General features: G+C 39.1%; 1 protein-coding gene across 2 annotated transcripts in view; it reads left to right on the top strand.

The window, feature by feature from the left end:
• The window catches only part of PDGFD (platelet derived growth factor D), a 246,891-nt gene that overhangs the window by 187,531 nt on the left and 34,817 nt on the right, over positions 1-24,543 (top strand). The window lies entirely within an intron of this gene.

Raw genomic sequence — 24,543 nt, 5'->3', positions numbered from 1 at the left:
ACTTTGAGAAACCCAGCTAGGGCCAGATTTCATTTTGAAGACACACTGTTTTAACCTTCCATTAAGATATCATTTATTTTGCTATTTTTAAAAAAATTGCTTAGAGAAAATATACTTAATAATGTCCATTTGCTCAGCTGTTAGCAACAAGAAGGACACCTGTTAAGATGATGGTAGCAGATGGAATCTGCACCAATCCCATCTTCCCATCCTCTCCTCTGCTGTGGAGTGATGTGAGGTTGTTTTCAGCTCACTTACTATATTGTGTCAGCCTTCTTTTCTCCTGTTCTAATAATTCTATAACCTCTGCTTTAATTTTTATAATCTTTAGTTTTCAACACATTTCAGTTTAAATGACTACTGCCTTATCTTATTATTTGGACTGGTGGTCTTAGCAACCATATTTTTAAAGAGAAGCTTAATCTTTATACATAATACTAGAGGTCCGGTGCACAAAATTCATGCACAGCTGGGGGGGGGGGAGGTGTCCCTCAGCCCGACCTGCACCCTCTCCAATCCGGGAGCCCTCGGGGGATAGGCCTACACTGGCAGTCATACATCCCTCTTGCAATCCAGGACCACTGGCTCCTAACCACTGACCTGCCTGCCTGCCTAATGTCCCCAAGTGCCCTCCCCTGCTGGCCTGGTTGCCCCTAACTGCCCTCCCCTGCCAGCCTAGTCTCCCTAAACTGCCCTCCCCTACTGGCCTGTGCCCCCCAACTGCCCTCCCCTGCAGGCCTGGTCACCCCCAACTGCCCTCCCCTTGCCCCTAACTGCCTCTGCCTCGGCCCCCACCACCATAGCTTTGTCCGGAAGGAAGTCGGATGTCTGGAAGATGGCCAGTAGACCCGGTCTAATTAGCATATTACCCTTTTATTAGTATAGATATCTCATTATCCTCAACCACATAACAGGTCATTGCCCTTTCTATTCTTTATAGGTGAAAAAGGATTGCCATTAAGGTTTATTTCTAGACATATTTGGTATATTTGAATCAAAAAAGAACAAGGTAATACATATAATATTTGCTTCATCTAAGTATGCTCATACTATAATTACTGAGAAAGATTTGAAGTGGCTGATTCAATAAGCAATTATGGAGAACTTACTATATGCATGGTTGTGGGGGATTCAAGAGACCTAGGCCAGCTTTTGAAGAAAAAGTAAAATAATACCTAACAACACAGTAAGTCCTCACTTATGTAGTTGATAGAGTCTGTGACTTTAAATGAAACGAAGTATAATAAAACCAATTTTACCTTAGGCTAATTGATATAATAAACAAGAGTTAAATTACTAAGGCATCTCATCAAGAAAACAATGTTGAACAAAATGTTGTTGGAGGACCTGCTTTGTGATTAGTTAGAATGGGACAAAGAAAGGAGTGCAGAAAGTGCTGCGGTCACGCTAACGGGTGGACAGGTTTTGCTTCATTGTTGGAGATAGCAGTACATCCGGAGAGACAGGCACCACTTCACAGAACCCTGGTGTCCAGCATGTTCAGTCCCTGGTCCATCCTGGTGCAGTTCAGGCAACAGAAGGAAACACTGAAAATGAGAGTATAGGTATTGTCTCTAGGCATTGTCTTTTTTCTTTTCATTTGTATAACTGCAGTGCTTTTTCCTTATTACTGAGCAACTCCCCACAGCAGCCTAAGAGGTCTTTCTAAGGCTCAAATCCAGACAAATATGATATTCCTTTTCCTAAAATCCTTCAGCGGCTCCCCATTACTTGCGATGAAATCCAAACTAGCACGGCAACAGAGCATTTTTAATGGTTTGTCTCTGCCTGCTCCTTGATCTTTCTCCTTTATCCTGGCCGATCTCTCACCCTATTTCCAGCCACATAGGCTCTGCAAGTTAGTTTCTGCTCTCTTTGCCCAGAAGAGGCTCTGTAAAGGGTCTGGAATTCAAATCCTGACTCTGCTACATACTTAGTGTAGGACCTCAGTGAGGCCTTTCAGCTCCCCAAGCCTGAGTTTTCTCATAAAGTGCAATTAGTGAGTTGCAGATTCCATACGAAGACCAGAGATGGTGTGTCCCAGTACAGAGGCTGGCACATTGTATGTGTGCAGGATGGTCACCTACTCCTAATTTTCAAACTCCTTGCCAAGTATCACCTCTTAAGTTGGGGCTGCTTCTCGCCCCATTAGAAGTGACCCTTTCCTCCTGCATATATCACATTGGCACTCTACTACTATGCATCTACAACAATATAGTACACTCATTTGTTTACATATTAGTGTAACTCTAAAATTTCAGGAACGCAATCTTATTGGTATCTGCATGCCTAAAGACAGACGAAACTCCTTGCACATAGTTGACACTCACTATATATATATTGGTCAAATGAATGGCTATTGCCAAACTTTTATGAAGCTTCTTTTGATATTGGCCAGTTCATTGAAGCTAGGCAGACAAAAACTAGAAGGTACCTTTAGAATTCTCCATCCGACATTCTTAAGTTGCGGTTGAGAATGCTGTAATCCATGAAATGGAAATGTACCCAATTGATGCTGCTAGATAGTGGACTTCTAGGTAAATATTTTTTTCGCTATAGGATATGTTATCAACATGTATTAATATTTGCACGACCTCACTGCACATCTCATCACTGGCTTGTAAAATCAGATCACTAGCACATTCTCAGTAAGGGTGTAGGGTGTAGGGTGCCTCCTCTCAGGAGGCAGTGTATCAGCTTATCTAGATCTCTTGACATGTTTTCTCAAAACTGAGCTTCAAAATCTCATTCCCTGATACTGTGTGACCAAGATATTGACGGCTAATGTTTTGGGCAACCGAATCCAGCTCAGCTTTCCTGTAACTGTGTTCTCCATAGAACCTCAGAGATATGAAAGGGGAGAATAAAAATGAGTGAGTCACGTGGTTCCCCCTGCCCTTGGCCACCTTGCTCTGGCAGTGGTGAATTTGCCCTCTCCTTCTTCCCATCTGAGATAGCGGACGCTACCTGAAAACCTTTGGGTTGTTGTAACTGGAAGGGGGTACTATCAGCATCCCGGTGGTAGAGCTCAGTAGTACTGGTCAGTGTTCTACAATGACTAGGCCACCCCCTCCCTGGGCCCAGGAAAGAACGATACAGCCCAGAGTGTCAAGGGTGCTGAGTTTGAGGAACCTACTTCAAGCCATTTGTACACATTTTACTTCCCAAAGCTCCTGGGGCATTTTAGAGAAGGATGTTTGAGGAAAAATGAACAAGAGCAGAGGACCAGGTAGGATTTAAGAAAATGGGAAGGGAAAAGATTATGTAATGTAAGAGAAAGCTGAGGGAAATTTGCACAAGCTACAACTGCTCAGTCTTCACTGTAAGCATGCTTTCTTCAAGCTATCTATTCCTCCCATGAGAATTCCCAATGTGCGTGATCTGAAACTGACGTAATTAACGAAATAGCTGAAGGTTTGGTAAATATTACAACTAAAGTGTTCTTTTGCTGTTATAACAATTATGAAGTAAGAAACAGCTGTATAGTGAGAAAATCCTATCTAATAAAGAGGTAATATGCAAATTGACCATCACTCCAACACACAAGATGGCCGCCCCCATGTGGACACAAGATGGCCAGTAGGGGAGGGCAGTTACGGGTGACTGGGCCAGTAGAGGAGGGCAGTTGGGGGAGACCAGCCCTGCAGGGGAGGGCAGTTGGGGGTGACCAGCCCTGCAGGGAGTGCAGTTAGGGGTGACCAGGCCAGCAGGGGAGGGCAGTTAGGGGCAATCGGGCTGGCAGGGGAGCAGTTAGGCATCGATCAGGATGGCAGGGGAGTGGTAAGGGGGTGATCAGGCTGGCAGGCAGAAGCGGTGAGGGGCAATCAGGCAGGCAGGCAGGTGAGTGGTTGGGAGCCAGCAGTCCTGGATTGTGAGAGGGATGCAGTCTGGGCTGAGGGACACACCTCCCCCTGTGCACGAATTTCGTGCACCGGGCCTCTAGTTTCTTAATAAGTTAAAATGGATCTTAAACATGAGATGGCATTTCAATACATACACAAAGATAATGTCCTATGTTTTTATTTTATTTTATGAGATGTAAATATATGTGTACTGCATAACCGAGATTGGCATAAATCATTAAGCAACTATTTTGAATGTACAAAAGGTATCAAATATTTCTTCTTTTTATATCCATTTCTCATAAATTTTCATATAAAAGAAGTTGGTATTCATAAATCCCCAAAAGCAAAAGAATTGCAGTCCAGCAAAATGTGGAAAAAGTTACATATTTATAAATGCTTAAAAGAGAAGATTTCTAATATGGGATTTATAACAATAAAATACACAATTTTTTTCTTACTCATTAGCTTTCAAAGGCAATGAATTTAGGAATGTATGTATACATTTCAAGATGCATTGTAGAGTGGATTAACTTTCTAACTGCTTTTATTGCTTTTTCCTCAGAGTCGTTTTCTTATAGAGAGCTCAGGATATTAACTGCAAATGGGATTTTCATAAAATATAGTCCAGGCAAACCAAAGGATTTACAAACTAGAGGCCCTATAAAAAATAAAATAAAAAAGGGATTGAAGTAATAAACATAAAACTAAAGCTATGATATGAATATATTCACAGCAGAAGAGAGTTGCTCATTGCAAAACACGTAACACTCCTGAAAGCAGAGCGGAAAGCGCTAGCGGGTCATTCATTATGCTATCCAGCACAGCGGCGGGGCTGATTTCTTCTCAAAGGTGTATCTTTGAATACTTTGTCCACTCTGGTGTGAAATGACTTACAGGATGGCTTTTCACTCCTTCCATTGTGAGGCCGTTCCACAATTTAATAGATGCCACTGTTGGGAAACCTTAATAGATACAGAGCCTACATTTTCTGTTATTCGATTTCATTACCTGACTTCTATTGTTGCCCCCCAGGGAGCGTCATAAACAATTCTTTCTCTTTGTGATGATGCAGTCTGAATTCTTGGAAATTTGTATGCTATTCCCCTAAGTCACTCTCTGAAAAATTTTACATGCAGTGTACATCAAGTACTCAATTCTTTTGTTGATGAACAATACCCTGAGTTTTTATAATCTTGTCGTATAGGTCATTTTCTTCATCTTGTTAGTTCTCTAGATTCCCACAAGTTTGTCAACATCTAATATTAAAGTTCTGACAAAATGATGGGTGATCTGAGTACTGTCTTTTTGTTGCACCGCACAGAGCAACCATGGATTCCTAGTCTAAGATGCAACGCTTTTGTGCTTTGGCACCTTGGAGATATCTTAACAGTTCTTGCTATAGCTTGTCATCACCTGCTCTATTTCATAACAGGGCTTTCTACTTTACAATATAGGGTAAAGTAGCTGCATTTCTAGATTCAGTGATACCAAAGAAGTTATAACAACTTTCTATTAAAAATCATTTACTCTCTACTACATAGAATATAGTATAATAGTCACTTTGCATTGACCATTAATATTTAAAGAAATAATTTCACTGATTTCTATATTGTTTCAATTCTGAGATGGTTTGTATCTAATGTATATGGACATTTCCATATAAATATTTACTAAAATAAACTGCTAAATCTGCCCCCACAATGACCCCATGCATGTACATTATATGCAAATTATTGAACCTCTTTTTGTCAGATAAGTAACATAACCCCTTGGAAATAATGTGTATAATAAGCACAGCCATCTTTTCCTGTTTCTATAAAACCAGGCATGATTATATGCATCAGGGACACTCTCTTTTAAATTTCTATGACTTTAATTTTTTAATATAAAAGTTTTCTGTTTTACAAGATGATGATTCCTTTTCAAAACATTCAAAATTTAGAGTTCTTCAGCTCCAGAATTAACAGTATTATAAAAACCACTGTTGTTGTTTCATCTGAATATTTTACTGCTACCAGAATCTATATTTTTCATCTTAAAATAAGCCAAATGTGGGTCATGAATACATTTCAAAAGACTTTGACCTTGTTATCAGAGTTGAACCTGTGAGAATTGTTGCAATATCTTGAATTTCAATACTTAAAGCCACTGAAGGATTAGGTCTAATATCAAAGGACTGAAATAGAGAGAATGTACTATTTCACATGACCTTAAAACAATTGAATTAGTCACCTGCTACCCCACCCTCATAGTATTCATGTTAAGGGCAATACCTCAATAGTTTACCAAGAAGAAAAACACTTTTGGAGATAAAACTAAATGTCAACTGATGTCTTGCTTCCAAGAAAGTGGTTTTTAAATCTTTAGTTGTCACACATTTAGGAATGTTCAAAAATAGAAATAATCATTAACCCATTAGGCAATCTTTAACTTTAAGCCACATTTATGAATAAAGATAGCTTAAAGATTAGTTGGCCACGTGAAAATGTGGTCTTTAAACTTACTGATTAAATTCCAAGCTGATAGATAATGGATCATCATTAAGAATCTGAGAAAGACAAACATGGCCTGGGAGCCAGTAATTCTTCAAGTCTTCAGTGAGAATATAATACATCCAGGCACTATATGGACTGCTATGGAAGCATGAGAGTTAACGAAAGAGTATCCGTAAAAAGTCTCTGTATACTCAGGAAGCACAGAGGCAGAAGCTGCTACATGAGAACTAATGATGCTTCTCAAAGGAATTGATCCATTTGTGTTCTAAATGATGAGTTAGCTAAATGGGAATGTGTTTGGCAGAACTTTGCAAGCAAAGGAAACAGCTTCTAGAAAATTGAAGAGTGCTGATGAACCATGCAATGATTCTGAAAGCCTGGAGAAATATGAGTGAGTGGCTGGAAATAAGGTTGGAGAGGAAGGCAAGAGCCAGATCGTGAATGTTTGAATATACCCATCAAAGGACTGAAATCTACCCAGAAGCTCTGAGGAATCTGAGGCTTGAAAGTTGCATGGTAGTATAGGACTTTTTATTTTGATTTTACTTTTGAAGAACCATATGGCAGGCCAATGGAGGACAGATTACAGTTGGGCAAACTTGAGAAGGACTAGTTTGGCTATCATGCTAATCCAGAAGAAATACCATAAACTCCTGAATTAATGCATAGGTGAAAAGCCATTATTTTGAAGGACTGTGAAATTATGACCTGAAGGACTTAGTGTCTAATTGAGGACTATTTCAACATGACTCCTAGATGTATGATATACACAATTAGATGAAAGTTGTTGTTGTTTTTTAAGAAAGAAAACACAGGAAGATGAACAGGTTTGGAGGGAAGAAAGGAAACACAGGAAGATGAACAGGTTTGGAGGGGAAACTGATGAGTACCATTTTGGGCGTATTAAGTTTAAGGAGGTCATGGAACATCCAATGGGAGGTGGCCAGAGGGAATTGGGAAAAATGAACTGGATTCTCAGCAAAGATTTCTTGGCCTGAGGTATGGAGTCAGTGATGTGTAAATTATTGCTGAAGCCAAGAAATCTGATTAGTTTACTGAGGTGCCAGGCATCAAGTATGACTCCTGGGAAACACTGACATTTAGGAAGTCAGTAAAAGAAGAGAATCCAGAGAAGAAACAGATAAAGAGGCAAAATGAGAACACTAATGTCACAAAAGCCACAGGAAGAGAGACGTATGGAGGGAGTCATCAACAATGTTGAATGTGAGAAAGAGGCCACATGAAACAAAGATTAGAAAGTGTGCATTGGGTTTGGTAATTCAGAAGCTATTAAAAATATTAATAAGGGTCTCTTCATCAGAGTGGTGGAGCTAGAGCTAGGTTGCATGGGGCAAAGTGAAAATCAAATTGTAGTAAATAGCAAGTGTAAACTATTACTTTAAGAAGCTTGAGTGTAAAGGACACAGATTTAAAGAAATGATACCCATAAGGGAGGTCATTTTTAGAATTAAGGAAGTAATTTTTCATATGAATAAGAGAATCAAACTTCTTTTACAGGCTGCAAGTAGAGGGACAGACAAGTAGAGGGGAAGGGTAAAGATACAGGAGAAATAACACAACACAGCGTGCTGGTATTCTCATTGTTCTCCAGCAGAAATACAGATGAAAGAGTCCAGATGTTTGTGAACGATTGGATTGCTCTTGAGTTGGGCTTTTGCAGGGCGCATGCCACAGGACAGCTAGGTATAAGAGAGGATTGGTAAGAGAAGGCTTGAAGTGATGAATCGTGAGATCTTTAAGATCAACAGGAAGCTGATAGCTCGGGGAAGCATGGAGATGATCTAAGTGTGGAAGCCTCAGAGAAGTTGGAGAGGGATAGCAGTAAGGCATTCAAGGGCAAACAAGGGTATAGAGGACATGGTCACAGAGGGCACTGTGCATTGAAGACTTCAGGGTAAGAGGGAAGTGGGGTACCTAAGAAGGGCTGTTAGAGTTGAAAGAGTCAAAGGGCTATAAAAAAGATGTTCTCTCTACTTTCTGCATGTACACTGACGTCATCCAGGATGATGGTAATAGGAGTTGGAGACAAATACAGGAACCCAGATGCCGTGGTTCCTAGTGAATATGGGATCACAGCAGAAGCAGCGATATAGAGTGGAAGCAGAGGATAATAACCAAGTAGGGTGAGTTTCGGGGAGGTCACTGATTATATTACATGGGCAAAAGGAGGTTTACAGTTGTTCGTATGGAAAAAATACAACAATTAATAAATAATAATACAAGAACAAACTCTGTGTTTCACGATGTAAACCTACATTTGTCCCGCCCTGTATATATTTGTGTATTTAAAAGAATATATATGGAATTGATAATGTTGATTGCCACTGAATGGCATCTCTTTTGTAACTTTTAGATTTTAGACCATGTGGATGCATTATGTTAAAATGATCCCTGGTTGGAAAGTGCCCGAGTGGAGCCAGGGGAGAGGTACCCCTCCCACATCTCCCAGCCTGGCAGGTTTTGGGGGGCAGTTGTCATTAGTATGCCTGGAGGGAAGGGCTGTCTGCAGAGGAGACTAGGAGAGAGTGATCAGTGAAAGCTTCAAGGCTCTTTGTCCACCATGGGGCAGAGGTCTAAAGCACATTGCAAAACAAGTCTCTCAGCGCTGACATTGTACTTATGTTGTCCCGTTTTAAAATCAATCTGCTGAATAGTTTTTAGACTGAACACACTCAACCAGTTTCAGAAATCCAATTTAAAGTTTCCTTTTATTTTTGAAGAGAATATGGAGTCCAGGATAAAACAGCTCCCAAAAGCAATATTCTCTACTGTGTACAATAAATCACCAGCTCTCTACCCCATCAGTAAGCCAGGAAGCTGGCAGAATAGCACAGTGTTCTCTTGAGAGCAAAGATTCTTGTTAACTTATATTCTTATCGTCTCTAAAAGTTTATGGCTATTTTGTTGTTGTCGGTGCTCTTAAAAGGATAGTATCTTCCACTTAAACAGGAGAGTTTGGGATGTTTTTTGTTTATTTGTCCTGATGAAATCTAATGGATGCATTGGCTGAACAGTGGCTGTAAAGTTTGACGAGCCCGACAGAGGATGAGCAAATATAAAGGGAGCCACAGAAAGCAGTAAAGCAGCTATCTAGCTTTCTTAGCCCAGCGTTATTTGACACTGGTTAAATACGATGCTATTTTGCTTTGAGCAATCTTTCTCCTTCCTCTCCTATCCTCATTCTGTCCCCCATAACTCAATAGGAAGCTTCCCAGATATAGCTGAGAATAAAACAATTCTAATTAGATGGTGTTCGCCTGATCCAAATAGTTTTTGTCTTTTATGTATGAAATGTTATTGCACAGTTCTCTCCCCACATCACGAGAAAATAAGAGAGAGGTCCCTTCCTTTCCTTGTTCTCTATGCAGATGGCTAAGTGCTAAAGGCGAACACTCAGTACTGCCAACTTGCTGAATCAGGTTCAGTGAGAGAACCTGAGACCGGCCAGGAGTGCTCCGCTGTTTCCTGTCCAATCTGCTGGGGGCAGCGTGGGGGAGGCTTTTCTTCCCCCCTCCCCGACGTGGACATCAAGGAGCTGCTGAAGTGTCAAGGTTTTCCATTTTGCTCAGAGCCCGTGTTCCTATTACTGAGGAGGCCTCCTCTAAACCTGCCAGTCGGAATGACAGTTCACCTAGACCTCTCAAGGGCAATGAATTTCACACTAAGGTAGAGACTACTGTGGTCAGCATTTGAACACATTAGATGGTGAGCTGGGTCATTAACTCTACCAATCCCCAACCCCTCTGTCAGCACCCCCATAGGCACCAGGTTGTCTTCTGCATGTGGGCAAGAACTTTGCATTTTAATTCTATCATTTCCACCCAAATTATCCCATTAACATAACAGTATACACAATATTGTACAAAACTTTGGGGAATTGTACCACTGTTGGCTTTATACTAAAATAGAGCTTCCACAGCTGGAAATAAAGACCCCTGGCCAAACACTTATTTTTTTTATATATAGTTTATTCATTTGTAGAGAGAGAGAGAGGAAGGGAGAAGGAGAGAGAAACATCAAGTGAAAGCAGAACATCTGTCCACTGCCTCCTGCACAACCCCTACCAGGGATGGAGCCCACAGTCTGGGCAGGTGCCCTGAATCGAACCGGCGACAGGATAATGCCCAACCAACTGAGCCACAAAAGCCAGCCTGGCTGACCCGTTTTGATAATAATAAACAATTGTTGCACTTTGTAGGACTGTGAGCTAAATGACCCCCAATGCCCTCCCTAATTTAATGTGCTATCTTAAAGGAAGATAATAGAGTTATATAGTGTGTGTTTAATGTATTTATAAAAGATAATTTTAAAAGAGAGTTGTTGAAGAGTATCCTAAATGGTAACAGTCTCCCCTGGCTTCTCACATGTCAGGCATAGAGAGAGCAGTGTGAACGAAGTTCAGTGTCTGTGTGTCAAGGCTTGTGTATCATTTCATATCAAAGAAAGTTTTCCTTTATAGAGGTGTTTTGTTTTTGTTTTTTTTTGTTTTTTAAATGCCAGTGGTTTTTTCCTTGAGGGGACGTACACTCCTGTTGTTGATCTAATACCAGAAGAAGAATTTGTGTTTTTCAAATACATCTAGTATGGAATGACCTCCTTTCCATACTACCACACTTTGCACTACTTCTACATTTTAAAAATATAAATGTAAATATTACCTAAGATAATATCAGCTGGAAGATTAGGAGAAGTGTACACTGTTCTGAAGCCATGTTCTGGAAGAGCACACAGTCATGGATCCATTTTGAAGTAGCACTTGGGTGAAGGTGAATGCATATTTCACTTGCACCCAGGACCAAGGGTTCCACTGCCTCTGACTATCTTCCATGTAGACCTCGCCTGCTCCCTCTGCCCCTGACAGAAGACATCCACTGACCCTCCCGATATTGTCAAATGCCTCTGAAACCAGCATGTGTTTCTTTCTCTTCCTCAACATTGACCGATTTGGGGCAGAGTTGAGTAGGGATTGGGACAGTGCTACAGAGTAGGGCAGTGTTGAAGGCCTGCCAGCAGTGGATTTGGGAAAGAAGAAAATGTGTGGCTAGAAATCAGTCTAGAGATCTGAAGATCGATGTAAAGGACTCTCCTTCCTTCCTTCCTTTCTTCCTTCCTTTCTTTCTTTCTTTCTTTCTTTCTTCTTTCTTTCTTTCTTTCTTTCTTCTTTCTTTCTTTCTTTCTTTCTTCTTTCTTTCTTTCTTTCTTTCTTCTTTCTTTCTTCCTTTCTTTCTTTTGTTCTTTCTTTCTTTCTTTTTAAATATATGTTTTTATTGTTTTTAGAGAGAGAGAAAGGAAGAGGGAGAGGTAAATAGAAACATCCATGAGAGAGAAACATCAACATGGATCAGCTGTCTCCTGTGCACCCCCTGCTGAGGATAGAGCCCACAACCTGGGCACGTGCCCTGACTGGGAATCGAATCAGCAACCTCCTGGTGCATGGGTCAGTGCTTAACCACTGAGCAACACTGGCCAGGTGGGACTGTCTTTTCTTAAAACATGTGCTAGAGCAGAAAACTTCTGGAGTAGGAGTCTGAAGACATGGAATATAGTTCTAGCTTTCTCATGAGTTAAATGTGTTTCCATTGGAAAGTAATGGCTCTGGATACAGATTCTTGAAATAGGCATGAGTTGCTTAGTTATGTTTCAGTAACAAATGACCCTGAAACTTCAGTGGTCTACTTCTTACTTATATATCAGCTGCTAATCACCTGTAGCTGTGCTCTGTCACGAAAGCCACATTTTAAAAATGCTTCAACGCACTAATTATCAAATGTTTCTATCAAACAAAATAACTGCAAGGTGAATAGCAAAGTAGTGTCTTAACTCCTGCTCTTCATTTAAAGGCCTGGAGTTAGCTTTTATTTGTTTATACTCAGAGATTCTCTGATGTAAGCTGTCCAGACCCATTTGCATTCTAGCATTTTTATGACCCCTGCTGGGTTTAGAGATAGCTTTTAGTAATCCCAGGAAAGCAATCCCTGCTGACCAACCTCAGGGGTTAAAGCAATCCCTGCTGACCAACCTCAGGGGTTATCATAAAGTACTTACGGGAGTCTTATCTATTGAATCCTCTCATCAGGCAAACATTCTAGCTCTTCTTTGAAGAATAAAGGTAATCTTGTACCCTGCTGAGGGATAAGATAAAACTAAATTGTATTTGAGTGAAGAAATGAAGAATGCTATTATCATTTTAGGGGGTTGATTACCAAAATGAGGAATAACTTTTAATTCTAAAGTTGCCTTAGAAGATTATGGACACTCCAAAATGTTTTAGTAAATCAACAGAAGAATTTCTTGTCTTCAAATTGTCCCCACTATTCTCATCTCTCAGAATAACTATTTGTTGTTTGCTATTTGTTTTCTAGGAACTCCATTATGTTGTAAGATCACTAAAGTCCAGATGACAAAAACAGTTTTCTTTTTCCTTTTTTCATACACACAGAAAGGGAGGCATGTAGACAGGGGTGAGTGATGTGTGGCTCTCTCTGCAAGTTAGTGCAATGCGGTACAGGATGTCTAGAGACCTAGGCTCCAGGCACCAGACCTGCCAATGATGCTGATGCTTAGCCTTTTGGGAACTTGGTTTTCTTGTCTGTAGGCAAAGGATGGTCAGGATGAGAGGTCACTGAGAGCAGTGACCTTGATGTTCTGTTCATTTCTATATCTTCAGCACCTTGACCTGTGTAGTCAGCAATGGTGGTTGAAGGATGATTAGATACCCTACTTAAAAATATGCTACACCTGCATTGAAAACCCTCTGATTTTCCCTGCTTCTTCCTCTTCAGACTCCTTTTCTACCTAGTACTTCGGGCACATAGCACATGGCACACTCATAGGTTCAAGATCTTGCCTTTGTGCCTGCTCTTCTTTCCACGTTACTCCCTTGGCTATCAAAAGCTCTAATTACCATTCAAGGCTCAACTTCAAGACTGCTTCTTCTGAGGCCTTTTCCCAGACCTCCTAGATGGACTTAAATCATTCCTTTCTCTGTAGACACACAGGACTTTTCTTATAGCCCTAATAGAGCATGTATTTCTATAGACCTTATTAATTTATTCATCCCACAGATATTTATTAACACACAAATATGTGCAAGGTGAAGCTAGGGCTTTACACAAATCATCTCATTTGCTCATCACAGCAATCTAGTGACTATTTATTCTTTCATTTATCCAGCACTTATTGAATGCATGTTAGTTAACAGATAGTTGTAGGTGCTAGGGTTTGAGCAGTGGAAACGTTAGAAAACATGCTACCCTCCAGGGGCTGACGTTCTAATGACACAGACTCAGAAATAAGTACAAACATAAATGAGCAAGATACTGTAATTTCACATAATGGTAACACATTAAGAAAATAAATGTTGCTGAAATGAAAGGAATGACAGGGGTGGGGAATTAGAATGAATCTAGGTGACAATTCCTCAAGAGCAATTGTGCAAGTTATGCACCTGTGCATTACCCAGTGCATAGCACAGTGAGGTCCATATTTTGCTCATTTAAAAATCTTAGTCAAGCCCTAACCGGTTTGGCTCAGTGGCTAGAGTGTCAGCCTGTGGACTGAAGGGTCCCAGGTTCGATTCCAGTCAAGGGCATGTACCTAGGTTGTGGGCACATCCCCAGTAGGGGGTGTGCAGGAGGCAGTTGATCAATGTTTCTTTCTCATCGATGTTTCTAACTCTCTATCCCTCTCCCTTCCTCTCTGTAATAAATCAATAAAATATATTTTTTTAAAAAATCTTAGTCAAATAGTGAATAGAACTCTGAACTTTGAGATCTTTAATCTACTGCCCAAAACTGTGCTGCTGAGATTAAAGAAATAAGTATAGGGTATAAATATAAGATATGAAGCACTGTATGTCTTAAAAAATCCATATGCAGGGAATATCTAAGCTAAATTTTGTGCCAAGGCCAAAAGCATCATCAGCTCTGACTTTTCTAATCCAGTAGAGGAAAAGTAATACCCAGTCTCTAGAGTATTTTCTCTTTGACTTTGGAATGCATCTCCCTATTTATTTATTTATTTATTTAGTTAGTTAGTTAGTTAATCTATTGGCAGCATACATTACTTTGTAAATATATTTGGCTTAGATGAATAGGGCCTGAATTAGCATTTACTAAGTACACAGCATGTGATACTACAAGAAATGTATAGCAGGAAACAAAAGGGAGCCAATCTAGTATTTAAAATTTGCTGTGCAAAGCCTAATGCTTCCATTCACTGAAACTGCTGATGAATATCGCTAATATAATAACAGGTGAAAGTAAAAAATGCTGCTGCTATTAGATGATCATCAAAAGTAAAAAGGAATTATAGAAGCTCATAGACAGGAACAGTAAGATTCAAATTGCAGGATCTCTCATTTACACACCATTTATCGTTTTTAGAAATGATTTTCCCCGCCAGTAGGAGAAGACTGTTGTTTAGTCAGGAATGACGATGAGGTTACATGGACTGAGTTGCACATCTGTTCCCAAGAGGTCTCCTTCCCTGGCTTTAACCACAGTCTGGCCACAGTATTGAGTTTTTCTCTGTGCAAAGCTTTACCAACTCATATCAGAATGAAACCCAGGACCTGCGTGCTTGGCAATTAGCTCCAACAAGCTCAGCTAATGGACCCAGACAGCAAGCCTGCTTTTGAGATTTGAAACCCCAAAACTACTTTGATTAGTTACTATTTGAGTGGGAAGTGGAAAGAGGAACTGCAAAGTCAAGAATGTGCTAATCTCACCTTCTGTCAGGAGGGATTTGCAGGGGTGTGAGTACTGCACTTCTGTTTCAAACTTTACATTAACCCACCCTCTGGTTTAACCACATAAATGAGTCTGGAAATCCCCTTACAGTCAGGTGAAGAATAAGGCTGTCCTTTGAATTAATTGTGACTTCATTTACATAGTTCTACAATGTTAACACAGTTATTAAATATTTTACATCCGGGGTAGCCTATAGAGCCAAATGATAGTTATGATGGGTGGCAGCTCTGATGAATACATACTGGTTGAGTGTAAGGATAAGGATGAATGTGTACAGGGGGATGGTGTTACCAACAACACAAAGTCATGTCCCTAGGCAATATTCATATTTAAAATGAATGAACAGCTTTTGAATGATTTATAACTGACTTCCCTCGATTCTTTTTATAAGATGTTCTCCTTTACTTCATAACCTATAACTTGCTGAATGACGTTTCATGAGTGCCTTTTTCCCTGGTAGTGTGACTATTGCTTTGTCTATTGGACTTCAAATGGTATTTTCTCCTTAATATCAGATGTAGGAAATTAGCGATGGAATCATTTGTATTCACAGAGGAAATTATTTTAGCTAAGGGATTTGGGTGAGCTGGTCTTAATCTTCATAGTGTTTATAATTTCCATTTTTCTCTAGTATTTGTTTTAATAATATGCTAGCTTTTGGCTAAGATGAAGATAATCCAATTATATGATGCCATTCAAGTACAGAGAAAACTTAGAAGTACTTAAGAGTGTGAATTTCTGTACAGAGTTATCCAATGAAAATTAAATGGTTTGTTGAATTTAGAGTACAAAACAGTATTTCCTCCTTCAACAACAACAACAAAACAAAACACAGAGAGCTCACTATGTACCAAGCATTGTGCTAAATTCAAGGGATGAAAATACAAATAATTCAATTCAATATTTCTTCTTTTTATTTTAAACTTGCAATTTTCCTAAGGTAACAAAATAATTTTCTCAGCTCTCCATTTTAGCTTGGGAGTGTAAACAGTTTTTAAGATTAGTTTAGCAATATCAAAAGTACAATCTTCAATAATTTTCAGGCTACTGGTGAACCAAACCAAATGTTCTTTTGAAATGCATTTAAGGAATGTATGAAAACTATACTTAGCACAAATCAAGGATGTTTGTTTATCTTATAAAAGGAATCTTTATAAATAAGAGGAGGAGGAGTGCAGCAGAGATGAAAGAGCATAGAGAGTCAGCCTCAGGCTCAGATATGTGTGGAGCCTCTTACTAACCAGGCTCGCTTCCATGGGCAAGTTGCTTAAGCATCCCAACTCTCTGGTCTGCCATATCTTAAAGCTGCAGAAATGATGAATGAGATAATATAACAAAAGAGTTTCAAATAGAGCCTGGCCCATTATCTATGCTCCATAAAAGGCAGCTGTCACTACAAAATAATCATGGCATTTTCTTAATACTAAACTTCATTGTGTTTACACAAGCTGTTCGCAGGTTTTAAATCTATACTTATCTTCTCAACAACACATCATAGAGAGGCCTCTGGCAGTATTTTTGGAGATGTAAATTAAATATTCATTTATCATTTGGTCTGCGTCAAACACAATGAAAGCTATTAGGAAAGTTATATTTTGCAATGTGCAGTTTTCTGTGCATCTCCTTGTTTGGTAAACACAGGTTTTAATCAACCTTCTTGACCATCCATCTCTCCTCTCATTGCTTTCCTCAAGTCTTAGTACACAAGCAATAATTGCAGGTTGCTCATCCTTTTCCAAATTGAATAAACCCCCTCCCTATCTGCACACACACCTTTATTCCTCTCTAGCTCTCAGACATGGCTTACATGACATCCTCCTAGTTGATAAGCTCTTCTCTGTTCCCTGGAGGGACTTTCTTCTTTTCCCATTAGACTGATGTTTGCTCTAATATTTGCTTATCCTATTGAGAACAACCTCCCAGACTAAGTTCTTTCTATCTGAGGAAATCTGAAACTCACACATATTAAAAGTTCCTTGTCTCATAATATAAGAAATAAAATGAACTTTTGAAAAATATTTTGACATTAGCATCAAAATTACATAGATTGTTAGGGGATCAATCCTAGAAGTCCTCAATTAAAAAATTGTACGTTATTGTCCACAATGATAAATGAAAACATTGTAAAATTAACTCTTCAACCAGTGGAAATCTGAAGGCATGTCTTATCTATGAGGATATTTGTTATAAAGATGTGGTTTATATTTTATTAAAATTATATTTCCATTAATAGATGACTCGTGTACAGGGCTTCTTACAGCTCTAAGAATATCTGTTATTAAATTTCACAGACAAATTCTCTAACTTGGAAAGATGCTCTTTGATTCTTGTTAATTATTGATTCTTGAACTCTTGATATCTTTGTACTAAATGTTGTTGCCAATAAAAGCTGGTCTCCAGGCCAGGTCTTTTCCATATTACATGAAAAAGAGCTGATTTGATGATGAGCATGTAATGAAATATACTTGTAAAGGTTTGGTTGGATCACAGAGTTTGATTGATCCTAAGGGTTTTCAATTTCTGCTTTATTCTGGCCCTTGATTCTTGAACTCTTGATATCTTTGTACTAAATGTTGTTGCCAATAAAAGCTGGTCTCCAGGCCAGGTCTTTTCCATATTACATGAAAAAGAGCTGATTTGATGATGAGCATGTAATGAAATATACTTGTAAAGGTTTGGTTGGATCACAGAGTTTGATTGATCCTAAGGGTTTTCAATTTCTGCTTTATTCTGTTCCTATAAACCAGCAGTTCTCAACCTGTGGGTCACGGCCCCTTTGGCGGTCAAATGACCCTTTCATAGGGGTCGCCTAAGACCATCCTGCATACCAGATATTTACATTACAATTCATAACAGTAGCAACATTACAGTTATGAAGTAACAACGAAAATAATTTTATGGTTGGGTCACAACATGAGGAACTGTATTTAAAGGGCCAGAAGGTTGAGAACCACTGCTATAAACATTAGGACATAAGAGTATTATTATTTTATGTACATTTCTTGGACAGCATTCCAGAAATTCATGCACTGAAGTATCAAATGTTTTCGCTCTAAACCAGTGGTTCTCAACCTTGGCTGCACATTAGAATCACCTGGGAATCTTGTTAAAATCCTATTTCTTGGCTCCTGATTTCTTGACCTCATCCTCCGGAAATTCTGTTTATTTGTTACTAATGATGAGGCCCAGAAATCAGGATTTTAACAAGATTCCCAGGTGATTCCAATGTGCAGCCAAGGTTGAGAACCACTGCTCTAAAGGATTTCCCCCATAGAGTGATCTCAGGGCACAGGCCTGTAGTTTAGCATTATTTGAGTTTCCCTCAGTAAGTCATGAACACCACAGAGTGTCATGCACACCTGAAGAATTCACTGAAAAATAAATATTGATAGTGTATTTGCTTGTTATTGTTTTATGAACTTTGAGAAATCCCTCTATGTTTTTATGCATTTCAAAAAGCATTAACTCAGTCAAGAAGCACAGGTACAAGTAGGAGAGAATTTATTTTATTTTCTGAGAAATAAATATAAAACAGCGAACAGAATTTTTTTTTTCAAAATTAGGGAAAATACTCTGACAAATGTCTTTTAAAGCTTTCCCCAAATAAGTCATCCTTAGTAAGTTAGATTGTTTTGGTTGAAAGCTTTTTAAAAACTCAAGTAACTGTATAAGTTTTAAGAGATGTGGAATACAACCCTGTGAGCAATGAAGAGTTTATGGCTCATCTACTCATATACAGCATAATCACCTAGGATAAAAGTGAACAGCCATTCGCTGTGAGATCTGGGAACAGGTGGTACAATTAATCATCCCTAATGTTTGTAACAACTGTCTCTAAAGACTCAAAAGACAAGTGTCCCCAGCTCCACTCTCAAATGACAGGAAAGGCTTTTGTTTGCGCATCCATTGCAGGAACCCAATGATTAAATGTCTGCAAGCTACCTCTAGTGGAGGAATCAGTGGATTATTCATTTATTAGCTTATAATATACCACTTCACTCTGGGATGGGTTCCAGGGGACTAATGGCAAAAAGGGTTATCTGGCTATATTCTTCCCGTAGTGTTATTTTATCCCTCACTACATTTGCTTTCAGCCTGTGAGTAAACTGTGTTGCATTATCCATGTTTCAGGTGGAGCCAAATGTGATCATTCTAGAATCCTTTATATCATATCTTTAGATAATTTTCTATTCAGTAATTGGTGAAAAGCATTTCCACAAGAAGGCTTTTATTTTCCACCAGAGAATACATGGGAAACACCATTCAATATAATGATATAACATAAAAAGTTTTAGGGGTAAATGTTCACACACACTTCAATCCATTTTTTCTTTTCCACTGTTGTTTTCAAAGTTTACCATTTATTATTAAAACTAAATGTTTCTTAAGGAAACTGTAGGACATGTATATATAGTGTTGACCTTAAAAATAAAACATAGTTATTTTCTCAGCAAAAATGGGTTTAGTCAGAAACAGCAGACAATTACAATTTGGAATATGCAAGCTATGGCAAAGGCCATATGCAAGTCCAAAGAACAAATGAGAGGAACCTTCTTTTATAGCAAAAAGAGGCATTTGGGAAGAGCTGTTATGAAGAAAGAGTCCAGAGGGGGTAACTGGGAGTTTGAATTGTAATGGCTTTTCATTAGACAGACCATGCCAGTCTGTTATTGGCTGGGCTGTTGCCATGGGAAGAAAAAATCTTCATTCCTTCTCCTAGGGTAGTATTGTAGAATAGAAAACATTTTCCTGTTGGAGTTGCGCAGAACTTCTCTTCCTGTTCTGGGCAACCAGGAATGAGGGGCAGGGCATGATAGCTCCCTCCACAGGCCCTTCTTGGTTGAGGTTGCCTTTATTAATTTTCACAATAGAAAAAAAAGAAAAGAAAAATAATAATTCATTGCCAACAATGTCAATATTTGTGTGAATGTTTTTTAAAATATATTTTTATTGAGGAAAGGAGAGGGAGAGAGAGATAGAAACATCAATGATGAGAGAGAATCATTGATCTGGGCTGCCTCCTGCACTGTCTCCTGCATGCCCCATACTGGTGATTGAGCCTGCAACCTGTGCCCTGACTGGAATTAAAGCGTGACCTCCTGGTTCATAGGTGGACACTCAACCACTGAGCCACGCTAATTGGACTGTGTGAATGTTTTTAGTCCTGTTTCAATCAGATATCTGTACATTTTTCTAGCAAAATTGTATGATGTGGAACATACTCTATATGAACTTTCGATTTATGAGTTCATTTTATTTTAAAAATGCTAACTGTTAAAGGGAGGGGGCCCAGGCCAGGCGGGGGGCCCCCCCCCCCCCGCTCAGTACACAAATTTTTGTGCACCGGGCCTCTAGTTCAATATAATGATATAACACAAAAGGTTTTAAATGTTCACACACACTTCAATCCATTTTTTCTTTTCCACTCTTGTTTTCGAAGTTTACCATTTCTTATTAAAACTAAATGTTTGTTAAGGAAACTGTAGGACATGTATATATAGTGTTGACCTTAAAAATAAAACATAGTTATTTTCTCAGCAAAAATGGGTTTAGTCAGAAACAGCAGACAATTACAATTTGGAATATGCAAGCTATGGCAAAGGCCATATGCAAGTCCAAAGAACAAATGAGAGGAACCTTCTTTTATAGCAAAAAGAGGAATTTGGGAAGAGCTGTTTTGAAGAAAGAGTCCAGAGGGGATAACTGGGAGTTTGAATTATAATGGCTTTTCATTAGACAGACTGTGCCAGTCTGTTATTGGCTGGGCTGTTGCCATGGGAAGAAAAATCTTCATTCCTTCTCCTGGGATAGTATTGTAGAATAGAAAACATCTTCCTGTTGAAGTTGCACAGAACTTCTATTCCTAGTCTGTTATTGGCTGGGCTGTTGCCATGGGAAGAAAAAATCTTCATTCCTTCTCCTAGGGTAGTATTGTAGAATAGAAAACATTTTCCTGTTGGAGTTGCGCAGAACTTCTCTTCCTGTTCTGGGCAACCAGGAATGAGGGGCAGGGCATGATAGCTCCCTCCATGGGCCCTTCTTGGTTGAGGTTGCCTTTATTAATTTTCACAATAGAAAAAAAAGAAAAGAAAAATAATAATTCATTGCCAACAATGTCAATATTTGTGTGAATGTTTTTTAAAATATATTTTTATTGAGGAAAGGAGAGGGAGAGAGAGATAGAAACATCAATGATGAGAGAGAATCATTGATCTGGGCTGCCTCCTGCACTGTCTCCTGCATGCCCCATACTGGTGATTGAGCCTGCAACCTGTGCCCTGACTGGAATTAAAGCGTGACCTCCTGGTTCATAGGTGGACACTCAACCACTGAGCCACGCTAATTGGACTGTGTGAATGTTTTTAGTCCTGTTTCAATCAGATATCTGTACATTTTTCTAGCAAAATTGTATGATGTGGAACATACTCTATATGAACTTTCGATTTATGAGTTCATTTTATTTTAAAAATGCTAACTGTTAAATATGTTACAAGTGTGTTTGCTAGTGTCATTATGCTCAATTTTGTTTTTGATATTTTGGGATTTGTACAACATTTTGCACATATGAGGTGTATCAATTTTTATGTTTTTGACTTTTGCATTTATGCTTAGAAATATATCTTCCACACTTTGTGTACATTATAGAATGATATATATCACTAATTGGTGGGTTGGAAAGAGCATTTGATGAATAGTTTGTTGGGTCCTAGTCCTGACTCCAGTAATAATTAGTTTGGGGATGCTGGGCATTCCATGTGGCTCTTTGAGCTTCAGTTCACTCATCTCTCAAGGGAGAGCATTAGACCCTAGAGAGGCTTAGCACCAAAGTGCAGAGATTCCCTGCATGGACTGTGGGAACAAAGTCGGCAGTGTTAGCTTCTTTCTTTTAGGATGGAAGGTACTACAATTACAGTCTGTGAGCAAGTTGGCGGGGGGGGGGCAATGGGGGGATAAGGACACATATGTACATCTTAATCAATAAAGAAAAGAAAAGAATAGGTAGTCACAAATGGAACCATGTCCACCATAATGTCAGCACTCCCTGCCTTGACTTACTAAGTGCATATGTTTCACTGGCTTTTCAAGAGCCTCTTTTTACAACCCCAAACACTATGATTGATTCACAAGCCTTTCCACATTAAATTATTGGACATATCACTATAACTTATATATGATTTTTTTTAAAGCCAACTGCATAAAGAAAAGAGAGAGAGAGAGATAAGGAAATCAAGGACTGAATTTGTACCTACTTCTTGGAACTAGTTATCTCTTAGAAATAGCTATCTCTCTGCCAAAGAATGGGGCATGGCTTTTAAAGAATTTATCTGAATTTACTGTAACAAAGAACAGAAATGTATTTTTAAATTGATTGTTTTTGATACATTTTAAATTATTATTCACTGTTCATTCTGCTAAGTAATGCTAAGAGCACTCTTCTACTAAGAGCACTCACACAAAAAAGAGTTTGTGTTCCATTTGTGTATTGCTTGTAAAACCACACTGTCTACCCAGGATGATATTAAAAATACGTAACAAACAGTGTGACATATGCACTAACCTATCAGAATGGACTCCGACTATGCTTGCCTACAGTGAGGGGTAGGAGTTGAATGTCATCCCTGAATGTCCATGAGAAACCAGAGAAACGGGAGCATATAGGTTCCTCTGAAAAGTAAAAATAGAACTACCAAATGATCATCAATACCACTCCTGGTTATATATCCAAAAGAAGTAAAATCATTATTTCTAAGAAGTATATGCACCCCCATGTTTATATGAATGAAGAAAATGTGACATATATTACATATAATATGCACAATGGAATATCACTCAGCCACGTGAAAGAAGGAACTCCTGCCATGTGAAGTAGCATGGACATGGATGGACCTTGAGGGCATTATGCTAAGTGAAATAAGTCAGACACTTACATGTGGAAATGTGGGTTCTAAAAAAAAAAAAAAGCCAAGCTCATGGTTGCCAGGAGCTAGGGAATAGAGGAGATTGGGAGATGTTGGTTGGTTAAAGGCTATAAACCTTGAGTTATAAGATGGATATATTCTGGGAATCTAAGGTACAGTGTGGTGACTATAGTTAACAAAGTGAAATAAGTCAGACACTTACATGTGGAAATGTGGATTCTAAAAAAAAAAAAAGCCAAGCTCATGGTTGTCAGGAGCTAGGGAATATAGGAGATTGGGAGATGTTGGTTGGTTAAAGGGTATAAACGTTGAGTTATAAGATGGATATATTTTGGGAATCTAAGGTACAGTGTGGTGACTATAGTTAACAATACTGTATTATTTACTTGAAAGTTGCTAAGAGAGTAGATCTTAAATATTCTCACCACACACACACACATACACACACACACACAATTGTAGTTATGTGAAGTGATGTATATATTAACTTCTTTTGGTAATTAATCATTAGCAGTACATACATAAATCAAATTGTCATGGTATATACCTTAAACTAATTGACAATGTTATATGTCAATTATTTCTCAGTAAAGCAGGGGGAGGGAAAGATAATTCTGTCACATAAAATGTGCATTCTAGGGAAAGAGTATATTTCTCAGTAAAGCAGGGGGAGGGAAAGATAATTCTAGCTGTCACATAGAATGTGGATTCTAGGGAAAGAGTGAAAACATGGAGAAAGTTAGCAGGCAATTGGGAGAATTGCTGGTATGTTGGACTTGGAAGGTTGTTGTGGAAGAGATGAGAAATGATATTAAGAATTGATTCAGAAGGTAAAGTTGCTATGTTCCTTCCTATGACAACAGGGCTCAAATTTGGAGGTTTGATGATTTATTCTTAAAAGAGATAGTGTTCGCTTTTCTAAGTTCATTTTAAATGTCACTATAAATAATGACATTTTTAAATAACATAAAAAGCTTGGTTTCTTTCAAATGTTTACTATTCCTGTTGCCAAGAGAAGATATCTTAATGAAATTGTCTATCATTTTTTCCTTTTAAAGTTTCTGACTGGAATCCTATAGTCGAGACAGTGAAGAAGCAGAAAATTCTTTGTGTAACATTTATCAAGACACATGTGCAGGAAAGGCCTTTTATATTTAAAATTAGAGGCCCGTTGCAGGAAGATTCCTGCAAGAATAGGGCTTCCTGCGGCCCGAGCAAAGCAGAGAAGGGAGCAAAACCTGCCTAGGTGGGCTTTGCTCCCGCCTCCGCCGCCCCGCTTGCTTCCCTCCTGACTCCACTGCCCCACTTGCTTCCCTCCCGCCTTCCCCACCCCGCTTGCTTCCCTCCCACCTCTTCCGCCCCGCTTGCTTCTCCACAGCTCTGCTCCCTTCTGCAGCACTTGGCTTCCTTCTACTTCGTCTTCAGTCTTCGCTCTGCGCCTGCATATGCAAATTAACCACCATCTTTGTTGGGTTAATTTGCATACTCATCTGATTGGCTGGTGGTGTAGCGG

Source organism: Myotis brandtii, unplaced genomic scaffold, assembly GCF_000412655.1.
Source record: "Myotis brandtii unplaced genomic scaffold, ASM41265v1 scaffold105, whole genome shotgun sequence".
Lineage (NCBI taxonomy): Eukaryota > Metazoa > Chordata > Mammalia > Chiroptera > Vespertilionidae > Myotis > Myotis brandtii.
The sequence above is the reverse complement of the archived record's forward strand: the minus strand, read 5'-3'. Positions and strand labels throughout refer to the sequence as shown.